This window comes from Haemaphysalis longicornis, unplaced genomic scaffold, assembly GCF_048455015.1.
Source record: "Haemaphysalis longicornis isolate Haplotype H1 unplaced genomic scaffold, Haemaphysalis longicornis Haplotype H1 scaffold_2, whole genome shotgun sequence".
NCBI classification, from domain to species: Eukaryota; Metazoa; Arthropoda; class Arachnida; order Ixodida; family Ixodidae; genus Haemaphysalis; species Haemaphysalis longicornis.
Window position 1 is genome coordinate 119,546,061 of NW_027526295.1, and position 12,675 is coordinate 119,558,735.

The following is a 12,675-nucleotide window of genomic DNA, read 5'->3' on the forward strand; positions in this document are numbered from 1 at the left end:
GGCCAGTGGCTTTAACAGGTACAAAAAGGGCTTCCTAAAAATAAAACGCTACAAGGGGAAAAATGGAAACCAATTATTATTTTGCAGGCGCCTAAACTTTCACAAAACCACATGGAAGGCTGGCTGCTGCAATACCATTAAACCAAGTATGAAGCTTATTCAGTAATTTAGGTGGTGCTCTTCCTGAATATTTTAAATGATGTCGCGAAACCTCGGCATTAATCAAATTCATCTCTATGGCTTCTTCACATTCTCTTTGTTTTGTTCTTCGGAAGGCAAACATTTGCTGTCTTCGTGCATGGACACATCTTAAGGTAAACAAGAAGCTTTTTAGCCGTAAAATACACAATAAACCAGATGAATCCAGTAACGAGGCAAGTTACTGTTCATTTTCTTGCTTTGTGGGCGTTGTGGTACCTTCAGGGCATCCTTGCGATGCGGAAACAATGTTTTCTACAAATATGTGTAAGAATGTCTAGAGATGCCAAAGACTTCGACAAACCTAAACACGTCCGCCACGGGCACACTACTCGTCTTTGCACTGAAACTTGTATGAAACTTAGGACTCGAACATTATTCTGGTAGACAAACATGGAGGTGACCCTTAAGATCGGACGTCGTACGCACTTTACTGTTTGAACCTCTCGTTTGTCCACGTTTGAACCTCCTGCTAGCACGACGGACATAAAACCTATAGCTGCGGGTGCAATCCCTCCCCTCTTTCCCTCTGCTCTCCGCACGTGCACGCATAAACCGACAAGGAGTTATGTGCGCGTCTTTAGATGTGAACGACACCGGCGGAAACGTCGCTCTCAAAAGCCTTCGAGCTGAAAAAGAAATGTTGGCCCACGTTGGCGTTCCACGAGGGAAGGTTGCTGTTCATCCTAGAGGAATTAGCAGATACTCGACAGGATGGAACTTCCCACGGCCACGCCGGTGGCAGCGGCTGTCCGTTGTCTAGCAGCAATTCGAGCGTGTGTTCCGGCCGAGACTCATTGAATTCACGCTATTCTTCCTCCGAGCGAATGACACTCCTTCGTCCCATAGACAGTCAGAACCTGGAAAGAGCAGAGCTTTATTCTAGTGGACGAGCATGTGGTTTTCCGCTTCCCTCCCACGTCGTAGGAACCTTACCGACAGCGTTACACACCAACACAAGCCCTAACCGCACGGCCACGGGCGACAGCTGACAGGCCGCGTGAGCCGTGAGACTTCAACGTATAAATTCCCCCAAAACAAGGGGCGCGTAAGGTATGAATCCTAGCAGCATGTGTACACCCTCACCTGCCACTCCCAACCCTTGTTCGTATAACACGGCAACCGGTGATGGGCGCGTTGTTAGGCCTGAAACGTACTAGCGGAAGTGTCACTCGGGAAGCCTTTCAAGCTGAAGAAAAATTATGGGCACATGTCGGCGTTCCAAGCTGGCAAGCTGGGGTTCGTCCGGGAGGAATTCGCAGCTACTCGACAAGATGGAATTTTAGGCAAGAACGGCGCGGCTACACGCTCGCCGGTAGCGGCTTTTCATTTATTGTACCCCCATTCCCGGTTCTGTTGATTCTGCAATATCATGTAATAACGGCGCTACCGGCGTCATCAGCCGATGGTCCAATTTGTGAAAGAGCCATCGTGGTGACAAGGGGAATAACAGTTGTGAAAGGGGGGTTTGTGGTTGCAAGGAGGAACGCTGCAACGGCGCAGAGTACACTGGGGAATGAAAACTAGGGCAGGGGGGTTACAAATACACTGCTTCGCAGTAAAAAGCTTCCGGTCGACTAGGAAGGCCCACGGAGAATTCCCGAGGTCAAAGATAGCGTCTCGGGTAGCGTACCCTGGCCTGTGAGAAGCAAATATCTCCATGCTGTACCCGTTCCCGGGTTTCAACTCCTTCACCCCACTCATCTCAAGCTAGCGTGTTAAGGACCACAGCTTTTGCAATTGTCGCTGGATGCGAATTTCGACCCGATGCAGCCGCCTGAGCGTGTTGAGGGGAGAAAGACGAAATATTGCAAGTGGCGCTTAGATAATTAGGCTTTGCGCAATTGCTCGATCTTCGTGCTGGACATTTATGCACACGGCGAATTTTTATGAAAGAAATGATGCGGTCTTTTCAGCTGCAAACCTGTTTCACCGCCTTCTTTAGGAAGTTGGGTGACTTTATCCTATCTTATGCCGTCCAAGCCACTTGGTGTTTGTTATACAACATGGGCTTCCCGAGTACCAAACAATAGCAATGCCTGTATTCCTTCTAACTGCATCTAAATTATGTCAGTATGGCCGCTGAATATTCGGCCTACCTGTAGCTATAGCAGCCTTTTCTGCTTCTTTCGCGAGTTCGCTTTTGAGGGCACAGAAAGACAAAGCGTTTCAACCATTCAACAGATTCGTTGAAAATACGGATTTAGGCAGGCTTATCAATAGAAATAATTGGTGACGGAACATTTCTTTTTTTGCATTGTTTAACCAAATGTTTTGCTGCCTCACCGGAGGCCCGAGGGGCGTCAGTAGTCATCGTGCTTCTGTTCGAAACCGCCTGACGCACGCCCTTTGTTAACCTCGTCGCTAAACCGCACACTGCACTTAGTTGGCTGCAGTTATTCATGTCCCCGGCGGCGGTGGACCGCATGCGCGTCATCCTTTAGTACACATTGTCATTTATGGTTATGATGGTGATAATGTAAGCAATTGAGTGTTTAGCAGAGTACTGCCGCAAACAGGAGGAAGTGGAAAATTTCGTTATAAGAAATAATACGTTTAGGAAAATGGCATCCTGTTGATTTTTTCGACCGTTTACGGTTTGCAATGGCAAAGCCTATCGCAAACTATATGCTTGGTGATGATGATATTGATCGTGATGATATTGATGGTGTTTCTTGGGGCAAATGCTACTATGCCAAAAAGAGTCAAGCGGATTAGGTTAAATCTCTGGTGAGTTGCACGCGCCGTGCTTTGGTTATGATTAGAGGGTATAATGTAAATATAAAAACAATTTTAAGCACGAGTACAATGTAAATATCAAAACAATTTGAACCACATTAAAAGATGGACATTTCAAATCTCTGTGCCTCGGTAAAAACGTAAAAAATGGAGCTCCAATTGTCACAAAACCTCCGTCAGGCCTGTGGTCATCAAGAAGAGCAACGCTGTAATCATGTGCAGTAAGATTTGTTCTTTAAAACATCTGGAGAAATTAAGTGAACTTTGTACTAATGCGCAGAATTCTTTTGCCGCTTGTCTAGACCATGAGTTCTTTACAGCCAGATATGACTACGAGTGGCCAACGACGTTGGATTGTTTCATTAATTTAAGCTTTCTTGTCTTTCTTCTTGCAAATGATGTATGTTTATATCATTGTCGAGATGAAGTGCTTTTGCTTCGATATTTATGTTTTGTTTAAAAAATTCAAGCCCTACGGCAGTGTTGGTATCTTTTTGCCATTTTTATTTGTATTTGAAACGTTCGTTCTCGGGATTTGTTCGTTTAGTCTTCGCTTTTGGGGGGAGACGCATAAGATGAATATTTTTTAATTTCTCAGGTAATTTTTGTAAAAGAGTTGTTCTCTTTCTTATTTGTCGTTTTTTGAAAACTCTATTCAACCCCACATCTCCATTGACGCTATTGCAACGCGTAAAGGTGTTACTTCGGCCACACCAGTGTATTGGGGGCAAAGCAGGGTGTCAAAAGGCTGGCTCATTTTCGCCACTTTTTATTTATATTTCAACGTTCATTTTCGGACGGTTTTTGTTTGGTCTTTGGTGTTGGGTGGACACATTAGATGGATATTTCTGATTTGCTCAGATAATTTCTGAAAAAAGTGTATTTTTGTAGTTCTTTTAATTGTCCAGTTTTCAGAACTTTCCCCGACAAACTATCGCTATTGTGGCTCTTTTAATGATTAAAGGTGTTATTTCCGCCCAATCCGCGTTTTTCTGGAAATGCAGGGCGTTATACGGCTTGGCCATATTCGCTACTTGTACATATTTTGAACGCTCTTTCTCGCACTTTCTTGGTTTAATTTTAAATTTTGAGGGAGATGTAAAATGCCTATTTTGATCGTTTTTGGGTAACACGCAGTTGTTGAACGTGCAATCTGCTATCTTCCTTTGTCGAGGCTTTGTTTGGTTAAGTTTTCGTAGTGTAATAATTGTTCAGCGTCGTGAGCAGAACTGGACACGCTCTGAAAAAGTGGACCAAGAGCGTTAGATTGATCGTATGCGGGGCTCTAGTTGTGCTATCTATTGGGAGGGTGTTTGTGTTTCTTCCTTGCAATGCAGTAATTCTCTTCCAAACTTTGTGTGCTCCAGTGAATGAGTTATTGAATGAAAGAAACGTTTTCCAACTGTCAATATTAGCTTCATATCAGGCTCTCTGGCCTTCTGATATTCCGCGTTTGAAGGCAACCAGGCTTTCGGTTGTTCAGTACCTCATGTTTTTTTTTTTTGTTTACGAGTTCCCTTGCTTTCCTCGTTCCACCAAACACTCGGTTTGTTGCTTCAACCAGAGGTCTGACGTAGGGATGACTGTGCTACCTTAAATATGTGTAGAGTAATTATACCTTTAGCTGGGTCCAGATCTAAATTTTCTATTGAGGCACAGGAGAGGTGGGACTATTCTGCGTGTGCGTGCGCGTCTGAGTGTGTGTGTGCGTGTGCGCCTGCGTGTGCGTGTGTGTGCGTGCATGTGTGAGTGTGTGTGTGTGCCTGCGTGCGTGCGTGCACCCGTGCGTCTGCGTCTGTGTGCGTGTGCCTGTGCGTATGCTTGTGTGCGTGCGTGCGTTGGCGTGTGTGCATGCGTGTGCGTGTGTGTGTTGCGTGTGCCTGCTTGCATGTGCGCGTGTGTCTGGGTGCGTGTGAGTGCGTGCGTTTGCGCTTGCGTGTTCGTGTACGTGTGCGTCTGCGTGTGTGTGTGCGCGCGTTAGTGTGCGTGTGTGTGCGTGCGTGTGTGTGTGTGTGTGCGCGTGTGCGTGCGTTGCTTATGTGCGTGCGTGTGTGTGTGCGTGGGCATGTGCGTCTGAGTCTGCGTGTGTGTGTGCGCGTGTGTGTGTGCGTGTGCGTGTGGGCGTGCGTGTGAGTGTGCGTGTGGGTGCTTGTGCGTCTGCGTGTGCGTCTGCGCTTGCGTCTGTGTGTGTGCGTGCGTGTGCGCGTCCGTGTGCGTGTGCATGTGCGTGTGTGCGTGCGTGTGCGTGCGCGTCTGCGTGTGTGTGCCTGCGTGCGTGCAAGCGTGCGTGCGTGTGCGTGTGTGTCGGGGCGTTCCACTTCTGGCTGCGCCAGGAGAGGGACCGCATCAACGCGGCCATCCGCAAGGCGTACAGGACGGCCCTGGGCTTGCTAAATAGCACCAGCACGGCCCGGCTGCTCGAGCTCGGGGTGCACAACACCCTCGAGGAGATCAGCGAGGCCCAACGAACGGCGCAACTCAAGCGCCTCGCCACCACGAGCTCGGGCAGGCGTATCCTGGAACGCCTCGGGCTGGCGGGCACGTCGTCGCAGCAGAACGAGACAGCGCAGCAACAGCAGCGGCAGCAGCTCCAGCCGGAGGTGATGGGGCGACTCCGGATCCTCCCGCTGCCCCGCAACGTCCACCCCGACCGCAACCGTGGTCGCAGAGAGGCGAGGGCCCGCGCTCTCGCCGCAACGCACGCCAACGACACGGGCGCCCTGTACGTGGACGCCGCCCGGTACACCGACCGACCCGACGCCTACGTAGCGGTGGCGGTCCGCGCCACCACGGGAGAAATATACAGCGCCTGCAGCGTCCGCGTGCCGTGCGCCAGCCAGGCGGAGGAGACGGCGATCGCGCTGGCGCTGACGGATCCGCAGTGCACCACAGTGCTCAGTGACTCGCGCACGGCCATCGCGAACTACGCCAAGAACAACGTATGTGAAAGTGCAGTGCGCGCGGTGAAGTGCAGTGCGGTGATCAGTGCAGCGGTGCCGGCCACCCACCTTCGGTGGTTCCCGGCGCACACCAACATCAGAGGCAACGTGGGCGACGGTCTCCCCAACCGCAACGAGACGGCGGACGCAGCCGCGCGAGGACTGACCAACCGCGCGGCGGCGGTCTCTTCCCCCCTGCCGAGCTCCGCGACAGAGGGAGGCCATCGCGAAGACAACGATGACGAAGACGACAACGACGACGTGGAGTGGGACCCGGAGCCCCTCCTCACGTACGGGGAGGTGCTGGAGTGGTACCGGCTCGGCCGGCGCACTGCTCCGGCGCCCCACCCGGAACTAACACGACAGCAGGCAGTGCTACTACGCCAACTACAAACACAGTCAGTGATCACGCCGGCGCTCGCGCGTCACGTGTGCCCGGACGTGTACGCCAGTGACGTGTGTAGTGTGTGCGGGCAACATCGCGCAACTCTGGCCCACATCCTGTGGGACTGTGCAGTGCACCCCGTGGAAGCTGCCGACCTCTACGGCCGGCTGCCGGACACCATAACGAGTGCCGTCTATTCGACGGACCTGAACGCACAAACTCTAGCCGTCCAGCAGCTCGAGGCTGCTCTCGCCAGGCAGAAGCGGAGCGAGTCGCAGACGGGGGGGAAAGGGACGAACTCCCGAGTACCTTTCGCGCACCGCTCACGCCGACACCGGCGGGGCCTAGTCCCGAGGACGTCGTGAACGTGGGTGGGATGTGGAGGCTCTGCGCATCCCGACCTCCCACTCCCTGCTGGCCTCAAATAAAGTCTTTCTCTCTCTCTCTCTCTCTCTCTCTCTCTCTCTCTGTGCGTGTGTGTGTGCTTGCGTGTGCGCGTCCGTGTGCGTGCGTGCGTGTGTGTGTGCGTGCGTGTGCGCGTCCGTGTGTGTGTGCATATGCGTGCGTTCGTGTGTTTGCGTGCGTGCGTGTGTGCGTGCGTGTGCGTGTGCGTGTGCGTGCGTGTGCGTGCGCCCGTGTGTGCGAGCGTGCCCGCGTGCGTGCAAGCGTGCGTGCGTGTGCGTGTGTCTGCGTGTGCGTGCGCGCGTGCGTGTACGTGTGCGTGTTCGTCTGCTTGTGTGTTTGCGTGTGCGTGCGTGTGTGTGCGTGCGTGTGTGTGTGTGTGCTGCAACGAGTGGGGAGTTCAGGCTGTACAGCACTTCACACTCAAAGGTAAGAAAAAAAAACCAGACAAAGTTTTCAATCTCAAACAGTTCATTTAGTGACTAAAACAAGGGAGGAGTCTTTTTAAATGAGTCATATCCATCTGGACAGAATTTGTGAAAACTGCGATATATTGTTACCTCACTTAAATGCAGCGCTGTCAAACCTATTATAAGAAATTGTGTTTTTATCAGCTCGGGGAAGTTTACAGCGACAAGCAATTAAAATTTTGTTGTGGATTTGATCACTGTTGCGATGATAACGTTGAATGTGGCTCGCATTGAGCCGATACACTAAATTGGATGCGGTTTTCTTATGAAAACCTTATTCAAATGGACTTTCAAAAACGGTACGATGGAGGTTTGACGGAAAAGCCAGTACCGTATAGAATAGAGCTTAAAGAACCGTGAAACTATACATGAAGAGCAGGCGAGTCTTTAAGGCAGCATAAGAAGCTGTTGTTGAATTCTTCCGCCGGATGGTTTTCTTAGCCACGCTTTAATACACTCAGGAAGCAAGCATACTCTTCATTGTGTTGCCATAAATTTCCAAAACACTTCGCAAGAAGGCGGTCACATCATCTTAACCTAAGTAACGTGCACCCATGCGGGTGCAGGAGGTGAGGGGTAATGGTCAGGGCTTATAAGTGGTGGGCATTAAGTGTAGTGCTGCCCAGTTAGCACAAAAAGGTTACGAAACGCATACGCTGCGTATATCCAGGCGAAAAAAATCGGTATAAAACGACTCGGAAACGACGCCTGCCCTGCGACGACGTTTTATACCTCTGCCTATATTCGGGTGGCTCAACCTTTTCTAGACAGTTTGAATCAGGTTTTGTAGTACGTAAGGGGTTCTCACACTGCAATGGGCAGCTTTGTTTTTCCTTCCGTCTCCTCTAATGTTGTATTTTTAGGTGTACAGAAAGAAAGAAGTAGCTCATCTATTAAACGACTGAAACATTCGGTTTAGAATAAGGTTTATAGCGGGCCTGTTAAATTCATTTTGGCTGTCGCATCACTTAATCGGCAAGTAACACATATTGTAAACGCCCGTAAAATCTCGGTTTGAAGCTGGTCGTTGGGATAATATTACAATCTATTTGTTGGGTTATAACAGCTGCATTTAATTAGTCTGATAGACGAACATCACGCGCGTTTTGTTCCCGCTTTACATGTCATTGAATAAAATAACCGACAAAGTGCCGTGCGCGAGAACATGCAACGCACCGCATGCCATCCCTGCGTTACACAATCTACGAAATAATGAAAACACAATCACCCCAAACAATTTCCTGAATTAAATGCAAGACACTTGCAACCACTTTAAGGTATTACGGATGGTTTCATTCTGATTCAGAATGCTAGTGTGAAATGACTTTACATTTCTTCCCAAGATCCCGGCCTGTATCCCATTGGTCGGTGGGTGTCTTGGCAGCGGCGACGATTACTTACAGCGTTCCTCTGACAGAGAGAAACGTAAATAAAAAACAAGATTTAGCACACTGGGTTGCGGCAACACGACAACTCATACCTGCAAACTTACACTTCTGAAACGGTTCCCAAACGCACTGGAACTGCTACTACGAAAGAACAATGATGCTGGCAAAGCAGCCCTCAAATGTTGCATACGATGCATGTTGTCAAAGCGCAGTCAAGTAGAAATACCGCCAAAAGCCGATCTAGTCAAAGCCGATCTTACCATATTCTCGATATAATGAACAAATTAGGATTTCCCCACACGTGCCTCGACGCCTCTGAAGTAACACTCCTCAAATCTCTTTAACGATGCAGTGCAAAACGGGGAAGGCGAAATAAAAGCAGTAACGTGAGGGTTCTGGTTGCTGAAAGGGAAGGAGCGGAAGGTATTCGAAACAAAGAAACTACTTAGGCTAACTTTCATGGAGGCTAGCACAGTTCGATTCGCAAGCCCATTTCCAAACTGTATCGGCGGCCAGGTGATGCTTGCCCTGGAAATAATAAAATTCCCTCCTTTTTCATCGACACACCCCTAATACGGTGTACAGAAATTTTTATACATACATTTTGGCAACAGTTTCTGCGCGGTTTCGGCACAATATCTCCACTGTGAATATAAATCGGAATTTGTGGTGTGAAACAATAAAAAAATAAGATTTTATCGTGCCAGCTGCCGAAAGGTGAGCAGTTACTTGGAGTGTGAATACTAGCATAGTGACAGTAGAGCTCCCCAGACTTCCATGCGAAAAAAGCTTCAAAGACCTCCATGGAAGTCGTTGTCAGATCTTGGCGTACTTACAAGATCTCGCACGGTAACTATCTGCTTCCGAAAGTGCACCTACGGTGGCAAAAAATATTAAGTCAACTCTCTTGAACAACGACACATGCACGCACAAACACCAGGACGCTTTTACAGCAAAGCTTTCTACCTCTACCAGACAACGGTTCTTCGTGGCGTGCGCGACAAGAAACTCCTAACGATGCTGGGGAAGCGCAGAGCGCTTTTAACTCACGGAGCACAATGTAGATGGCGTGGTGATAGGGCGATATTACCCAGCGTTCCCTGCGCTTGCTCACCACGGCGGGCGTGCCGGATTGACCCTTTCGTGTGTTTGTTGGGCCTGTTTTGGAGCAGCTTCGCGTCCTTTGCGCGCTTATTTCGCACGGCTTGATTAACTTGTTGGACAGCACGTCCTCACTAACACGGACTCGACGGAATCAAGTTGTCTTACGGCAAAGATACGTTAACGATGGGTTTGCAGGGCTGCAAAACAAAATGTAGAGACAGCTTACAGACATCTGGCCGCTAGAGAAACGCCACCTTTTCCGTACTGCTTCTCATGAATGAGGCTGCGTTTTCTAAATTGGTGAATACCAACTCGGTTGTGTTTTCACAGGTAATACAAAAGACATATGGAGCAACTGGATCTGATAACTAGCTATTATACATGTTCCATCAGCTTTCTCGCAATTCTCAAACTTACGAAACTATTTTGTTTAAATCTGTATAATGGGAATCACTAAGCTCACATGCCGGATTGTTTCGATGTTTGCGCTTCTGTCGCGCGGTGGTGTGGCCAACCCGAGCTAGCACATCAGGATGGCTAAGTTCCGCTGTCTCACCCTTCGAAACAAGCTCCTCTCCTTTTTGTTTCTTCCGACGCACGGGCGGGCTACTGCGGCGGCGTCCGGCGCTCGAGCCCGGCAGTGGCCTATGCTAATGTGTTCGGGACGGCGCACCCGCGAATCCCAGGTAACGGCTGGCAGAACCTGTGGTTTCAGTTTTTCTAGAGCCACGTGTGTGAATACAAGTGACGTCGCATGTGGAATTTATGTGGGGGGCGTTCACAGCCTTGCTTTCCAACTACCTGCACAGCGTAGATTGGAGCCATTTTTTTTTAATTGTAAAATCAAATTCTTTGTACACTGGTCAAGGAAATAGAAAAAATAAATTAACATTTTCTTTGAACCCCTACAAGCAAGATAGAGGCATACAGCTCTCGGTGTGCCCTCAGCTTGTTTGATGTTAAGTAGGGGTGTGCGAATAGCCTAAAATTTCAAATATTACTGGGATATTAAATATGATGTATTCGTATTCACTTCCAAAACCATGTATTTGAAATGTTTCGAATATTCGAACGGGTTCCAATAATCGGCTTTTATCCAGTAGTTGGGTTCACTAGTTTAAGGGGGGACACGTCTTTTAACTTCGCAAAAAGGACCACAACGGCGTTTCTTTTTTTGAAAGCCACATATTCGGCTTCTATTTTTCTATCCTGCGCATTTGCAAAGCTTTTCCTACGAAAACCGTCGCAAAGTGGCATAATGTCAGTGCAAATGGGCGAAAGAACGGCAATTTTTGGAGCTCTTTATCTCCGCAACGGTGCCACCGAGCGCGACCATTTTGGCACCATTGTATCGACCGAGCGATCCTCTTTGCGGTCTTTACCATTTCTGTCATCTTAGTTCATTTACAAACGCACGAATGGCAGAAAAAAAGGTGCAAAAACGAAGTGAGATATAGATGTTGAAGCGCGGTTGGCCTTTCTGTCGGCGCGCGTTGAAACGGCCCTCCGGATTGGGCGTCGCTGCAGCATTTCAAGATGGCGACCAACCGAACTGCGTAATTTGCGTTTCTGAGTTCATTTGCACCGCTTCTGTTTTTGTTTCTGTTCAATTATTTTATCTGCTGAGGTATCCCAGAAAATCCTTATCGTGATAGGAATGTCTGAGATCACAAGCCACATTGCGGGAAGCTGCGTGGCTCTAAAGGCGGATCGGTCACCGAATGCTTTTCTAGGTGCGCGTGACCTTACCCTGGAGGGGGAAACGCGGTGTGCGCGCTTTTGATAGTGGTTCCCGCAGTGAAATTTTCGGCTTATTTGCGATGCTTATACGCTTAGTTAGTGCTAAGCTTGGCAGTAGGCTCGCTAGCCTTGGGAAAGAAATGGGTGACGCGTCAAAAGCTTGGGCGCGCACGGCGTAGCCGCTGTGCGTTGGAACATCGCCTGACTATGCAACCTGGTACAGTTGAACGCCAGTAGTTGTAATTAATGGCTGTGACTTTAAATTTAATCTTAAGAGTGACCTGACGGGCCATGTCAGGGGTAAACAACGTGTGACATGTGTCGGTATACGAGCGCAGCGATGCGGGTGAGCCATATCACTTTCTTGCGCAATGTTTCCCGTGCACTTCGAGTAATCATCCAAACAGGTCTGAGTTAGGAATAAGAACGTGTTGACAGCGTTAAAATGTGCCTTAGCGTCATTGAATTTCAAAAATTGATTTTTGCAGCAAAATTATTAATACCAATGCATACATCTATAGTTTATGGCATATTGGCGGTGCTGCGAGGAATATTGGATGCCCTGAATTTTAAGAGTACCAAAAAATGCCCAAGTATTGAATTTGTAGTTATGCAGAATATTATGCCAAGCTTCAACGTAGCTCCTTTGTACCCTTGCGGTATGTAAAGTTTTGTCAATGAACGCCTGTACGTAAGCTGCTGGTCCAGGCAAGGATATAAAGCATAAAAGAAGTCAAAGCTGAGTTTTCAAATTTAGGTTAAAAAAGAGTGTTTAATTTGTTGTCATGGTCACTGCAGAGGGACGTTTTGCAGTGCAATACAAGAAACCAGCTAACCCACTTTGAATTGCTAGCCATCCCCCCCTTCCCCCCTTTAGTCCGCAAACTGGGCTGTGTACTCTTCATAGAGAAGCTGAAATTGATGTTTTGTGGAAAGGAAAATGCTGCAAAAGGCACTCCAATTTCAAGGCAAGGCATTCCAGAAGCCCCGTGTTAAAAAAATGCGAAATGCTACAACCCTAGCGGCTTTTGATGAATGAATTCTATTTTCAACTTCGGAATCCATTTTCTCAAAACTTTTTTTGCCACCTGCGTATGTTGTTTTAGTGATTTCTTCGTGACCTGTAGGTCTATTTTTGATTCCATTTTTTGCGTTACATTCGCTGATGAACAGTTCAGGTTGTGACACTCTTGGTTTTTCAGGTTTACTTTTTGGGAATTGTTTATTCAAATGGTCATTCATTGTCTATATGCCGGCTGTGCATTCACCTCTAGAAAACTTAAAAAAAACTTGTGTTATAATAAAAAGTA